The sequence below is a fragment of the Carassius carassius genome, chromosome 46, assembly GCF_963082965.1.
Source record: "Carassius carassius chromosome 46, fCarCar2.1, whole genome shotgun sequence".
In the NCBI taxonomy this organism is placed as follows: Eukaryota; Metazoa; Chordata; class Actinopteri; order Cypriniformes; family Cyprinidae; genus Carassius; species Carassius carassius.
The window spans coordinates 12,885,886-12,900,148 of NC_081800.1; the positions used below are offsets into that span (position 1 = coordinate 12,885,886).

The 14,263-nt window shown below is 37.8% G+C and overlaps 1 long non-coding RNA gene and 1 pseudogene across 1 annotated transcript; both read left to right on the top strand.

The window, feature by feature from the left end:
* The first annotated feature begins 14 nt into the window (after positions 1-14).
* LOC132129013 (filamin-C-like) lies at positions 15-5,279 on the top strand (annotated as a pseudogene).
* A 76-nt stretch (positions 5,280-5,355) lies between these two features.
* LOC132129358 (uncharacterized) lies at positions 5,356-10,349 on the top strand. Its single transcript, XR_009428495.1, has 4 exons — positions 5,356-5,483; positions 6,657-7,269; positions 9,542-9,677; positions 10,089-10,349. It is a non-coding gene; the product is annotated as an uncharacterized LOC132129358 (long non-coding RNA).
* Positions 10,350-14,263: the final 3,914 nt, after the last annotated feature.

Sequence of the window (14,263 nt, forward strand, 5' to 3'; positions counted from 1 at the left end):
TTATTCTGGAGCAAATGAAGAGTAAGGTCACCAGCGATGAGTTAAATATTTAGTAAAATTTTATTTTATTTTTTTAAGTATGCCAGAGCACCTACTGCACAAATAAACAGAGCTAACTTTAAAATTAGTCCATGTTTATACTCCCCTTTATTTTAAAAAAGTATGTTATTAGAATAAACAAGCCATAATTCAATCTAAATGTACTTATAAGACAAAATAGTATAACTGTCTTCATGCTGTTAACAATGGTTCTGGCTGACTGCAACTGTGGCTATTATGCCATATATTGAACATCAGGCTTGGTTACATTGTTTTGCTTTAAACATTCACCTAGAATTGTTGAATTTCTGTTGACAATTATGATGTGATTGGCAGGGTTATTGTTAACAAACTATTAAAAATGTGTTTTTAAAAATGAATCTGAAATGGATGTTAAATTATAGACGTTTGCTTGACAACTGTCTGAAATAAAATAAGCTGAAGTAGAATTACAAAAAATACAAAAAAATAAAACTTTAAAATAAAGCAAACATTTTTTTTACAAAACGATAAACGAAAATGAAAACTTAAAGTATAAAAATAAAAGCTAATTCAAAATATTAACTCTATAGTACATAAAAAAATACTAAAGTAACACTGGTCATTAGTGTCTTCATTGTATATACATCTATTCATTTCTCAAAAAGACATTATCAAGTGTTGAGCTTAGTCTTCACAGATAATGATCTGAATTGCTGATCCCGCATGTTTTTCATATAAATTCCTATGGCCCTTTCCCTAATTAGAGAGGGTAGGCTTTGGGTCAAAGTGTCCTAGTGTCAAATTTGGGCATGGCACTTCAGTCAATTAGCTGTTTTCTGGATCAGAACAGTGATCCCAGCTGAACTCTCTTGTTTGGATATAATGGCTAAATGACAAAAACAACAAAAAAACCTACCTTAATTTATGTTACCAAGAGATGGTCTCTAAATTCTAAGAACAAACAGACACACCTTCACTGTCTCCATGCAGACAGTAAGGCCATAGTGGATGGGAACTTGAAGCTGATTCTGGGTCTAGTGTGGAACAGCATTACTCCATCTCCAACCTTGAGGCAAACTATTCTGTCTCTAAACTGACTCCAGAGATGAGGCTTCTGCATTGGGTGAGTAACACTAAAGAAGCCATGCAGCAAGCTGATGATTGGCTTGGGATTCCACAGATGAGTTCAACAAGAATAGACTAGTTATCTTACTTGCATTTTAATAAAATCCTCAATGACTTATTTTTTATAATAAAATTGATCAAGCTCATAGCCCCAGAAGAGACTCTTGATCCAGCTGTGGATGAGCAGTCCTCTCATTTTTTCCCCAAAAACGGACTAAAAAAATGGATCTCAACTCAAGCCAAGATGGGATCAAGAAAGATGGGCCCTTTAAAAGCCCCTTCTGTTTAGTCTTTTGATTTTGTCAATAATAATGAAAAGGAAAGAGGGAAAGGATGCATCATGATGATAATCAAACATTTATTGATGAAAACACTTTCGGCAGAAGGTGATAAAAATAGTATTTGTTGTTATGAGTGAATGATTAAAGTATGCATTCAATGTATTCATTCTAAAACCCTGATACATTCAAGAACAAAACGCCACTAATTTGTTTTGTTCAGACCTATAGTGTTCAAACCGATTCACCCCAAGCATGATATAAATATCTTATATCTGACAACCGATCAAAATATGTATGACTTTAAAGAGTTTAAGCATTTAAAGACGCAGACGACAAAACTGCAGCCCTTACAGAACATTAGTCCATTTTTGTGGATGCTAGCATAGTTCATGTATTTAGGGTGGTAAAGAGTACATATGATTGATTGTAATTGGCATGTTATGTGTCACGTACCCAAATCCAGTTGTTTTCATAATGTGTACAGCCTTGTGAACCTTGGGATGACTAGAATTTTTTTTTTTTTTGTATCTCCCTTTCACTCAGTTTAAAATCTTATTTTCTATTACATGTTTACTAACAAAATGTTATAGAAAAGCAAATTAAATATATCATATATATATATATATATATATATATATATATATATACATCTATCTATCTATCTATAGATAGATAGATAGATAGCTAATGTAATTATATATCCATACGTTTTATAATTATATCAGTTTTTTAATAATTATCTTTTCAAGGTTTTGCCATTGAAGGTCCATCTCAGACAAAGATCTAGTGTGATGAACATAATGATGGCTTGTGAGTTTCTGGCCAATGGAGGCCATGTGAGTATGTTGTATATGTGATGTGTGATGATGAAGAAATACACAACAGTCCCTTCAAGACTTCTATCAGACCTAAGAGAAAAGACTTCCACCCTGACCAGCAAACTCCTATATCCTGTCCTATTAATCTGTCTTGCAGACATGTTTCCGGCCCTTCATTTTATATGAATTAAATGTTTTCATTAGATGTGAAATGATATAGGTTATGCATGTTGGGTTTCAGGTGAAAGTAGAAGAACCAGGTGTTTCCCAAACTGGCTGCATGGTAAACCTTCAAACTGAATTCACTGCAGATGCCAGTCAAGCTGGTGAAGGAGAACTTAAAGTGTATGCTCAGGGACTAATACTGTGAAATATTTAATTATTATATTATTATTATTAACATTTAAATTAAAAGCAATTTGAATTTTCAAAGTGATTTGAGTTCTTCACAGAGAACAGATAGAGAGTGTATAGATGTTATTGTTGCCTCTGAACAATCTAGTGTCTTTGTCTGCTCCTATATCCCTTCATCTCTCTCCAAACACACCATTGCTGTAGCTTGGGGAGGAGTCATGGTTCCCGGCAGTCCTTTCATTGTGAGTGCATATATTTATCTTTAAAAAAAATTAGTGTTAAATATGCTCTTTGGAGTACATAGTGGATTATGTGAAGATATAAGTGTGTGATGTACAACAACTAATGCACATTCAGATGCATTTCATTTACATGGTCTAATAAAGATGAAAAAATATAATTTTATATAATTATAATTCCATTTCATCTCGCGGTGGCTTTAAACCTGTCTGGTGAAGATGTACTGCTGTGTAATGCTGCAGCCAGAGCAGGAATGTAATAGGATGTTTATTACTCTATTTGTACTGGCATTCACTGTGTCAAGAGGGAATGAAACTGCTTATTGAAATCACATGTGAGAAAACATGTATTAAAAAATGAGCCATTGAGCACTGAAATATATAACTGTAGTTTTGAGTTCTTTTGCTGTGCTGTAGGATTTTGTATGATCTCTGTGTCATTAATGTTTCAGGTTACACTTCGCAGGATTAAGATTACACCAGGTAGCCCAGTCTGGTTTAAACCAGATGGAACGGAAATCTATTACTCTGGTGAGTTTAAAGGAACAGTTTTTCCAAAAATGAAAATTGGATCATTTATTCATCATGATGTTATTCCAGAACCTGTATGATGGTATTTGTACAGTGGACTGAAGAATCTTCATACAGCTTTTTTTTTTTTTTTTTTTTTTTTTGGAACAATGAGTTTCTGATATTTATGTTGCAGATATTTTTGATTTTATGTTATCTGATTGTGTGAAGATGGCGAGATGGACCTTGATGAAGACTTTCCAGAGAACGTATAGTCTGGTGGTCATTGAGAACTTATGAACATAGTCAGCACATGAAACATCCCTGGAGATGCCATGAAGGTATCGAGTCTTACATTTTGTGAATCCACTCAAAGTACTTGAACAGTCAAGTGTCAGATGTTGTTTGTTTCTTCAGGTAAGGGCTCATGGTCCAGGGCTACAGGAAAGGTTTTCTTGGTTATAAGGCTGAGTTTATCATTGACGCAGAGCAGGTAGAGGAAGACTTACCATAAGAGTGGATGGACCCTGTGACTTTACAATACGATGTCTGGACAATCAAGATGGCACTTGTAAATTGTTTTATCTCCACACAGAATATGGGATGTACAAAATAAATGTCCTTTTTGGCAACTCTCACATAACTGGCTCTCTATTTCAATCTATTGTACAGAAGCCAATTGACCTCTCTATGGTTTTGGTAACAGCCTTTGGTCTGTTACAGGTGAAAGTTGGTGAACCTTGCATTGCAAATATAGACTGTGCAATGGTAGGATCTGGAGCTCCATCTGTGCAGGCTGTCTCTGACTCAGGAGTCATGGTCCGAACCGAAGTGAAGGAGAATGAAGATGGCACCTACACAGCTGTTTTGTGCCTCTAATACATTGATTCTAAAAATATGGAATATTATGGTGGATCCAAAGGTCTACAAAAGCCATGTGAATGTGAGCAGACAAGGTTAAAAGACCCCTATTTGTCACATTGCCATTGGTTTGAATTTTGATTCTATTCGTTTTCTTGATTGTCTTCTCATCCATTCTGTTGTTTCAGGCATTGTGGTTGGTGATCAGGAAACTGACACATGTCAAGTCGTTGCAAATGGTTTGGGTTTTCAAAAGGCCTCACTGGACATCCTGATGCATTTAGTGTATACACCAGGTAAGGTAGAAGTTAATTTCAGGTACGCATTCAGAGCAAAAAATTACTGACAACCAGTTTTGATCCATAAAGTTTCTCTTTCTCAGCAGATCTTAGGTTGATGATCTGGACATAACAGTGGAAGGTCTGTCTGAGTGTCAGGTGACAGCGGTGAAGGCATGTATAATGTGGAATATACTCCTTCAGTGCCTGGTGACTATAAGATCACCATTAGAGAACAGCATTACAGGTAAGCTTTACATTACGAGAAACAATTCATATTTGATTTTATTTTATTTACTGCAGTCACTTTACAGGACTGCACTGTTGTTGTTTTTTATGTAAATACACAATTTTTATTAAGAGATTTGTTTAAATTAATTTTTAAAAGTATTAGCTGAACATATTTAAAAATGTTGTCTTGAATTTATTCTAAACATCTAGTTTTGTAAATTGTATGACATTTGTTACACACATTGTTCTCACCATGATGACTGCATTCCTGATGATATATTTATTTACTTAAATGAAACCATCGTTTTACACAACTGCTGTCTACATTCGACAGGAAGTGCATTTCATGCATCAGTGAATAATTTTTCAAGTAATGCAGACTCTGGAGTCTGTCTGCGGTCAGGGATTTGTCTATCTACAAATACTGAAACTCATGGTAAGAACACCTTAAAAGCAGAATACCTTCCAAAAGCTGATTGTGCCTTTATTCTCTACTCTTTTGGATCTCGCCCAATCACGGCCAAACATACCAATGATGATTCCTTTAGAAGGTGTGTTTAGTATGAAGCAAACCTAATACACCCATTCCATGTCCACAGGTTCTTATTTCACACTATCTTTCAGTCTTCTTAGGTTTCATAACTTCTCACTCTGGTAGAAGTGATGAAGATGGCTTAAAAAAAGAGGAACCTTCGAGTCAGGAGGGAAGTGTCCAGACATTTGCACCAGAGACGGTCACCACAGTGAAAGCTTATGCTCAGAAAAGTGAGTTTGAAATATTGCTGTCATTTGCATGGCAATATGTTTGATAGGGCAATAAATTACATGGTGGTTTTGCATGTCAGTTCAATCAAACTTACAGATGTGATGGACAATGGAGATGGCTTTCTCACCAAATATGGAGGGCTCTAATTCTGTAACGGACAAATACAGCAGTAAAGAGACTTTAAGAAGGTAAAGCAGTGATTTAATAAGTCTATTTTATTAAGACATTTTGTCTTTTATAGAGAACTACTAGAAACATTTGGTGTTTTATTTGTGTTCCAGGCAGACTTCACAGTTGAAAACACAGATCCAAAGATTGTGCTCAAATTCCTCAGTCATTCAAAATCACCTGAAGTAAATCCGGGAAGCCTCGAGTGTGCACTAATGATCACCCCCAATGGTGAGGACCAGCCTCTCTTGAAAGATGGTATGGATTCCTATGGATTTCTTGCACTGAGCCTCGCGACGCACTTACGTTTTGAAATGATTGAACTCCGTTATTTTATGTATATTTTAGGGTGCTGTAGTCATCATCTAGTTAACAAACACCTATTAAAATGAGAGTCCACATGATGATTTAAAAGTCCAGACATTTTCAGAGATATAAGAGATATTCTGATGATTACTGTGTACAGAATTTTTCAAACTCAACAGAACTTGAAGTTTTAATCCAACATAAGCCTTCCTGAGAAAGCAGTGGCCGGTAAACATACGTGACTTTCACCACAGGCTGTCAGTTCTCTAAACTAGTGATCATGACTGCAGTGTGAGAAGATCAGAATAAGCCTTTCATTTATCTGTATTAAATATATTAGTCACTAACATATGTCATGTTATGTCATGCCAAAATGTGATTATTAAAAAGTATTTACACTGTCAGTTAAATTTAGTTAGGCAGGAAGTAGTTGTACACGTAGTCCATTGGTGTGTCTTGTGTAATTGTCAAAGCTTATACCTACAGAAAAGGCAGAACTGACAGAGGTTAATGAAAAAACATAGATGGGACTTACTCTGTGAAATATTCTGCCACCATAGAAGGTCTTCATTTCTTTATGGTCAAATATGTTGATGATGATTCATATTGCAAGTAAGATATATATATTTATATATATTATATATATTTATTTATATATAAATTTTTTGTTATTGTTGTTATTGTCATTTTTATTATAGTAAAACATCACCGACGGTCCTGATTATATTATCTAAATCTGTGTGGAAGTCATCAGATATTGGTATAGATTTAGAAGATACATTGTTTGTTGTGGTATTGATTTTGTAGGCACTGCAAATCATGTTGAAATGTTAAATAATGAGAACAAGACCAATGCCTCAAAACACAAGCCCCTCCCTGAAGGCCATCACTCCTCAGCTGTCAGAAGTCCAAGTGAGGAGGATTTTCAAAGGTAAGATGGCCATTACATTCCAGTCTCTATCTAAACTATATGCATTAATCATTCTCTCGCAATATCCCCATTCATTGTTCACTAATTTGTGCTGTTTATCCCTTCATTAATTGTGACATGAATTATAGTCACTATCCGTCATCCTCAAAAACCTCAAGGTTTTCAAAACAAGGTATGAAAGTGTGAAGTTTCTTCAAGGTTAATTTCAATCCATTTAATAATGTCTTGAGTCCTTGAGACATTTCGTACCCTGAATGTCATTAACATCTTCATTTTTTTTTCTCATCAGGTTGAGGGCAAAAATATAATTCCTCTTGGTGCCATTAATCGAGCTGGATTTATATCCTGTGATATAGTCCTGCCATCAGGTGAAATTACAGGTGAGCTGTTCCCCGGATTTACTTGTTCATTTTAATAATCGTGGCCTCACATCATTATTTTGATGGTATTCATAGGGGAGGTGATCACACTGTATGAAAGACATCACAACCTGACGTGATTGATAACAAAGATGGGACAGTCGTTCTAAAGTTTGATGTAAATTTTGACTTAATTCATCCATCCAACAATCAACATTTGTGATATTTATTCCATTAGAGCGGTTTAAAAATGATTCTTTCTCCCTTCTGCAGAACTTCCACTGCAGTATTATGCAAATAGTCTTGCTATACGTAGCACGATGGCCTATGGACGTAGCCTTGTGTATGGAATTGCAAATGAGAAGGCAACATTCACCATCTGTCAGGAAGATTCAGCCTGGAGTGAGCATTTGTTTTGTGATTCCATAATAATGGACTCTGAACTCTGGACTCAGTTTTATTGTATATTGTTTGTACATCCCATATTAGTTGACTTTTCACTCTGTGTGTCTGTAGAACCAAGAACTATAACAAAGACAAGTGGAAAGTGTGCTGAAATAATAAATAACATTGCTGGTATCAAAGCATAATGAAATATAATTTATTGCCATTATAATAGAGTGTGTTTGTGACGAGTGGGGCGGGGCCGAGGGACATGGGAGCGAGGCCCATGGAGGAGATGGAAGGATATAAAACTGGAGCGACGACAGTGAAGGACGAGAGAGGACCAGGCCTGGGCTTTTAGTTGTGTTTTGGGTTTTATTTTATGCGCACCAGTCGTCCGTGAGGGGCTGGTGCGCTGTTTTGTGTTTATCTTGTTATTATTAAAATGTTGTTTTGAGTGTCCGCCGGTTCCCGCCTCCTTCTTCCGGATGAATATGAAGGTTGATATCATTACAGTGGTGCCGAAGCCCGGGAGAAGGAGGGACGCGCTGCTGAAGATCCCTCGCCGCTGTGGTGAATCCGCGGTGCCATCGAGCTGGCGAGGAGTGTGCCGCCATGGACGCTCGAGGCGGTGGACTGGAGCGAGTTGCCGGGGACGGGCGAGCTCGCTACCGGCCGCCCACGATGTGGAGAGACGGCTGCCGTCCGTGAGGGAGCGGAGGAGTCGGCGCCGTTCGCCAGGTGGCCGGAGCCTGCTGCCTCCGCCGGAACGGGGAGGAGCAGGGAACGGGGGACTCCTGCCGGCTGCCCAAAACCGGAGGAGCCGTCGCCGTCCACCGGGCGGCGGAGGAGTGTCGTGCCGTCCGCCGAGGGCCGTCCAGTGCCACCGCCAGGCACCGCGGAGGAGATCACCCAGCTGGTGGAGGGCCGAGCAGCGGTGCGTCTGGGAACCGGAATTTTTTTTTTTTTTTTTTCCTCTCTCCCCTCTCTCGTCTCTGTCGCTCCTCCTTCCATCTCCTTTTCTCTCGCCTCGCCTGTCCTACCCCCAGGTTCCCGCAGGTCCCCGGGAGCGGCCCCCCCGGAGGGAGGGGGGGGGGGAGTAGAGCGCAGTCTCGGGAGTACCCCCCGGCCTGCGAGGGGCGATGGGGGTATGTGACGAGTGGGGCGGGGCCGAGGGACATGGGAGCGAGGCCCATGGAGGAGATGGAAGGATATAAAACTGGAGCGACGACAGTGAAGGACGAGAGAGGACCAGGCCTGGGCTTTTAGTTGTGTTTTGGGTTTTATTTTATGCGCACCAGTCGTCCGTGAGGGGCTGGTGCGCTGTTTTGTGTTTATCTTGTTATTATTAAAATGTTGTTTTGAGTGTCCGCCGGTTCCCGCCTCCTTCTTCCGGATGAATATGAAGGTTGATATCATTACAGTGTTAAAGCCAAAGTATACTTCAGTTTTTTTGTGTGTACGCTAGCGGTCGATGTTATGCGCTCTTGAAATCTTTATCTTTGTCCAGCATCTACTCTATTTTTCTCCAGAAGTTATGACTTATAAAAATGTCTTTTTACTCTTTTAAACAAAAACAAAGTAAACTTTGGCCTATTCTCAGCAGCTTTTGTTCCAGAAGTACTTTTTCCATTCATTTTTTCACATAGGGATTTTTAAAAAGTCTTTGTTAAAGCGTTCTAAGCCATGACGTTTTTGACTGTTGCACTTTATGGATCATAGAGTCATGAATGTGTTATTTGTTCAAGTGAACTGGACATCACAGTTCAGGGTCCAACTTTCAAGGCCAGAATTGCTAGTATGGCAACCCCAACTAACCTCAAACCAGTATTCATTATGTTATAGTGATCAAACCTTAAATCATGGTTTTTATAAATCCAATACAGATGTAAATGTAAGACGTTCACAGGTAAAACTGGGGAGTGCAGTTGACTTCACGCTGGACATCATTGAAGAAAATATTAGCCAGCTCTCCGCGAGCATCTTGTCACCCACGGGCAATGATGTACCCTGTTTGCTGAAAACACAACCTGACAGCCATCTCGGTGAGCCACCTATTAATTACACACAGCTGCAGTTGGGAGACATGAAATGACAAGCATTAATGAGCCTAACCAAATAAGCTTTAGCATTTGACCAGATGCATCCAAGCATACCAACATCCTTAGTGCCACCATCAAATTTCTTTCAAAATATTAAAATAATCTGACTCCAAAGAATTCTATATATTTTATCATTTGGGTAGATGTGTATATAATAATTGTTTTTATTTATTTTACATATATATATCATTTATTTATATAAAATTTATTGGCATTATAATAATTTTTTGTGAAATTGCGTTTGCCCTTCAAAAAGCTCAAGCAAGTGTTCCAGGTGTCCCACTAATGACACTAGACAGTTGGCTAAGTCAAATATGAGTCATTTCAAAAGTTTGCATTTATATCATTTTGCAGATGACTTTAATATTTGGTCCCGTGAGGCCGGAGCAGGAACTCTGTCTGTCTCATTGAGCTCCACTTTGACTATCAGCTGGATGCTTCTAGCACTGTGTCCTACACGTTTCAAGAGCCTGGTGGGTAATTCCTGTAATGCAGCATATGTAATGTTGCATGTTCACTAAAACTGTACACAAGACTTTCACAAATATCTGATAAAGGTCAGATACTTAAACTTTAATTATGTACGCTTTAGTAGAATGACCAAAGATAACTTATATGATGTCAATTTGTTAATTGTGATCTTTTTTTGACTATTTGAAGTTTTGATATCAGTAATTGTATTGAACGGGACGATTTTAAAGTAATAATACAACTAAACATGACAGAATTCATCAAATCAGTTGCTGTGCTATTGTTTTCCCACAAAAATGATGTGATTGTGGGGAATCATGACATTAGAGATCTAGAATCATTTAGAATAATTATTTTATTCTATGATAAAAACATATCTACGATTAAACTAATTGTAGATAAGATGCAAACAAAAAGACTGGAGTACATTTTAAAAGAAATACTAGGATTTCAGGTTTTCTACTTGAACATTTCACACTTTATTCAGTGTTACTTGGTGTTTTTTGTAATTTATTGTGAAATTTACTAGCAATTTCTAAGTGAAAATTGTTTCTACATCAATATTTTTTCATCATATTTCCATTATTTAATATTATTTCCAAAAAATGAGTTAACTATTACTAGCTGAGGAACACTCTCTGTCAGACATGGAGATAAACACAACATCTGACAGCAGTGCTGAGCCAGTTTTCCTGTCAGATGCTAGTAAAGTCATCTGCCATGGCCCAGGCCTGAGTAAGGCCTTTCTAGGACACAAAAAACACTTTTTATGTGGACTGCAGTAAAGCTGGTGAATGCAGCTTGACATTAGTGAGAATGTTAATTAACTTATTTGACTAAGTAATGTCTCAAGAGAAATGTCTCTAGTTGCATTTGTGTTGTAGGACGAAACCTTTTATTTGTCAATATGCATGGCCCCACCGTCTCCTGTGAGCATGTCAATCTTTCATATGGGCGGACATCAGTACAGGATCAACTATGCTGTCAAGGAACGAGGAAAATACATATTAGCAGTGAAGTGGGGAGATCAACACATTTCATATTATTGTTCTGTGAAATAGCTTCATATATGTATGTGTTTGTTTACACTACTGGTCAAAAGCTTCTGGTTGGTTGGGTTTTGTGTTTTTGAAAGAACTCTCTTATGCTCACCAAAAATACTGTAAAAACAGCAATACTGTAAAAAATGCTATTTTCTATTTTCATATATTTTGAAAAGTATTTTATTCATTTGATGCAAAGCTGAATTCTCATCAGCCATTACTCCAGTATTCAGTGTCCAATGATCCTTCAGAAATCAATTCAAAATGCTGATTTGGTGCTCAAGAAACTTTCTTATGATCATCGATATTAAAAATGATATCAAAAACATGGTTTTTATGCATTTTTCAGGATCTTTTGAAAAAATAGAAGGTCCAAAAGAAAAGCATTTATTAATTTTTTATTTAACATGTTTTTTTAACAGTTTAAGTGTCAATTTAGTGTATACCTGCTTGAAAGTATTAATTTATTTACACATCAAACAAATTCTTCTTGTGAATCCGTACAGATTTCGAAAAGATGTCAACATAACTGTGCTATAAACATAAATCCAACTAAATGGCGTGAAGTCAGATGGAATGTATAAAAAAACAAATAAAAAATTATTTGTTATATGAAATTCTTGTCATTTTATTATGACACTGTCTCAGTGTTCACTGGGCTAAGCAGAAAGCTGACATGGACTTTTATGAAGTTACAAGGACAGACAGCACACTGACCGGCTACAGTTTGATGTTTGGACTTTTGGATCTGTCCAAAAGTTCTTTAAAACTGCTTGATTAAAGATGACATCAATGTAGGATTAACCCTGAAGTAAGTTCATTGCTCTCAAATTGTTCCAAAATCTATTTGTTGAGTCAGAGGTCAGTTGTTATTTTTTTAATGATTTGTACTTTTAACCTCAACCAAAGGTTCAGTTAGAGATTGTACAGTCGTGGCCAAAAGTTTTGAGAATTACATAAATATTAGTTTTCAGGAGTTTGTCAGAATTAGTGGGTTTTTGTTTGTCCACCCGCCTCTTGAGGATTGACCACAAGTTCTCAATGGGATTAAGATCTGGGGAGTTTCCAGGCCATGGACCCAAAATTTCAACATTCTGGTCCCCGAGCCACTTAGTTATCACTTTTGCCTTATGGCACGGTGCTCCATCGTGCTGGAAAATGCATTGTTCTTCACCAAACTGTTGTTGAATTGTTGGAAGAAGTTGCTGTTGGAGGGTGTTTTGGTACCATTCTTTATTCACGGCTGTGTTTTTGGGCAGAATTGTGAGTGAGCCCACTCCCTTGGATGAGACTCAACCCCACACATGAATGGTGTCAGGATGCTTTACTGTTGGCATGACACAGGACTGATGGTAACGCTCACCTTTTCTTCTCCGGACAAGCCTTTTTCCAGATGCCCCAAACAATCGGAAAGGGGCTTCATCGGAGAATATGACTTTGCCCCAGTCCTCAGCAGTCCATTCACGTTACTTTCTGCAGAAGATCAATCTGTCCCTGATGTTTTTTCTTGGAGAGAATTGGCTTCTTTGCTGCCCTTTTTGACACCAGGCCATCTTCCAAAAGTCTTCGCCTCACTGTGCATGCAGATGCGCTCACACCTGCCTGCTGCCATTCCTGAGCAAGCTCTGCACTGGTGGCACTCCGATCCCGCAGCTGAATCCTCTTTAGGAGACGATCCTGGCGCTTGCTGGACTTTCTTGGACGCCCTGAAGCCTTCTTTACAAGAATTGAACCTCTTTCCTTGAAGTTCTTGATGATCCTATAAATTGTTGATTAAGGTGCAATCTTAGTAGCCACAATATCCTTGCCTGTGAAGCCATTTTTATGCAACGCAATGATTGCTGCACGCGTTTCTTTGCAGGTCACCATGGTTAACAATGGAAGAACAATGATTTCAAGCATCACCCTCCTTTTAACATGTCAAGTCTGCCATTCTAACCCAATCAGTCTGACATAATGATCTCCAGCCTTGTGCTCGTCAACATTCTCACCTGAGTTAACAAGACGATTACTGAAATGATCTCAGCAGGTCCTTTAATGACAGCAATGAAATGCAGTGGAAAGGTTTTTTTTGGGATTAAGTTAATTTTCATGGCAAAGAAGGACTATGCAATTCATCTGATCAGTCTTCATAACATTCTGGAGTATATGCAAATTGCTATTATAAAAACTTAAGCAGCAACTTTTCCAATTTCCAATATTTATGTAATTCTCAAAACTTTTGGCCACGACTGTATAAGTAGATATATGTTCAGATTTGTAAAATGTGTCCGTGAGTGTGAATGTATAGACCTTAAGGTACAATTATACTTTTGTAGGCAGTGACACGGAAATGAAGAAATAAAATGATGGTCATGTACACTGTGTGCACAATTATTAGGCAAAAAGTTGATTCTAACCAGATCAAGAAACTGATGGAGTCCGTGAATGGAAGGCTTGTGACTGGTATCGGAAAGAAGTGTGGCTATATTGATCAATGAGGTTTTCTTTTTGAAATTTCAGAAGTGTTTTTGTAAACGGAGATTATTCTCACTTTAACAGGTGAAAATAAACGGGGAATGGGGAATTTTATTTTTATTTAGTTGCATAATTCTGCACTCTACTATTTGCCTAATAATGGTGTACATGTAGATATTCTCTTAAGAATACCAAAATTTCACTTGTACTACTTAAATGTTCAGGTTTGAGGGTTCGTTAACATTTCGGATTGACCAAGAGCACTAGTGGTACAATAACAAAATGAATTCTCAAAAATACAACTTGCCTGATAATTGTGCACACAAGTGTATATATTTTAAGTGCATGGTGAGATATAGGTTACATGTATTGATTAGTCACAAACGGATGATGCCAGACCCTCTTTGACTCTGACCTGTACAGATAGTGTCTTCTAGCAGGACAACAAAAGGTATCTTGAAGTTTTACTTCATCCCCTAGCATGTGTAATATTTGCCAGTCATTTCTGCCTGTAATTGTGTGCCGTGTTATTCTGCAGGGTGTTTCTAGAGAAAAACA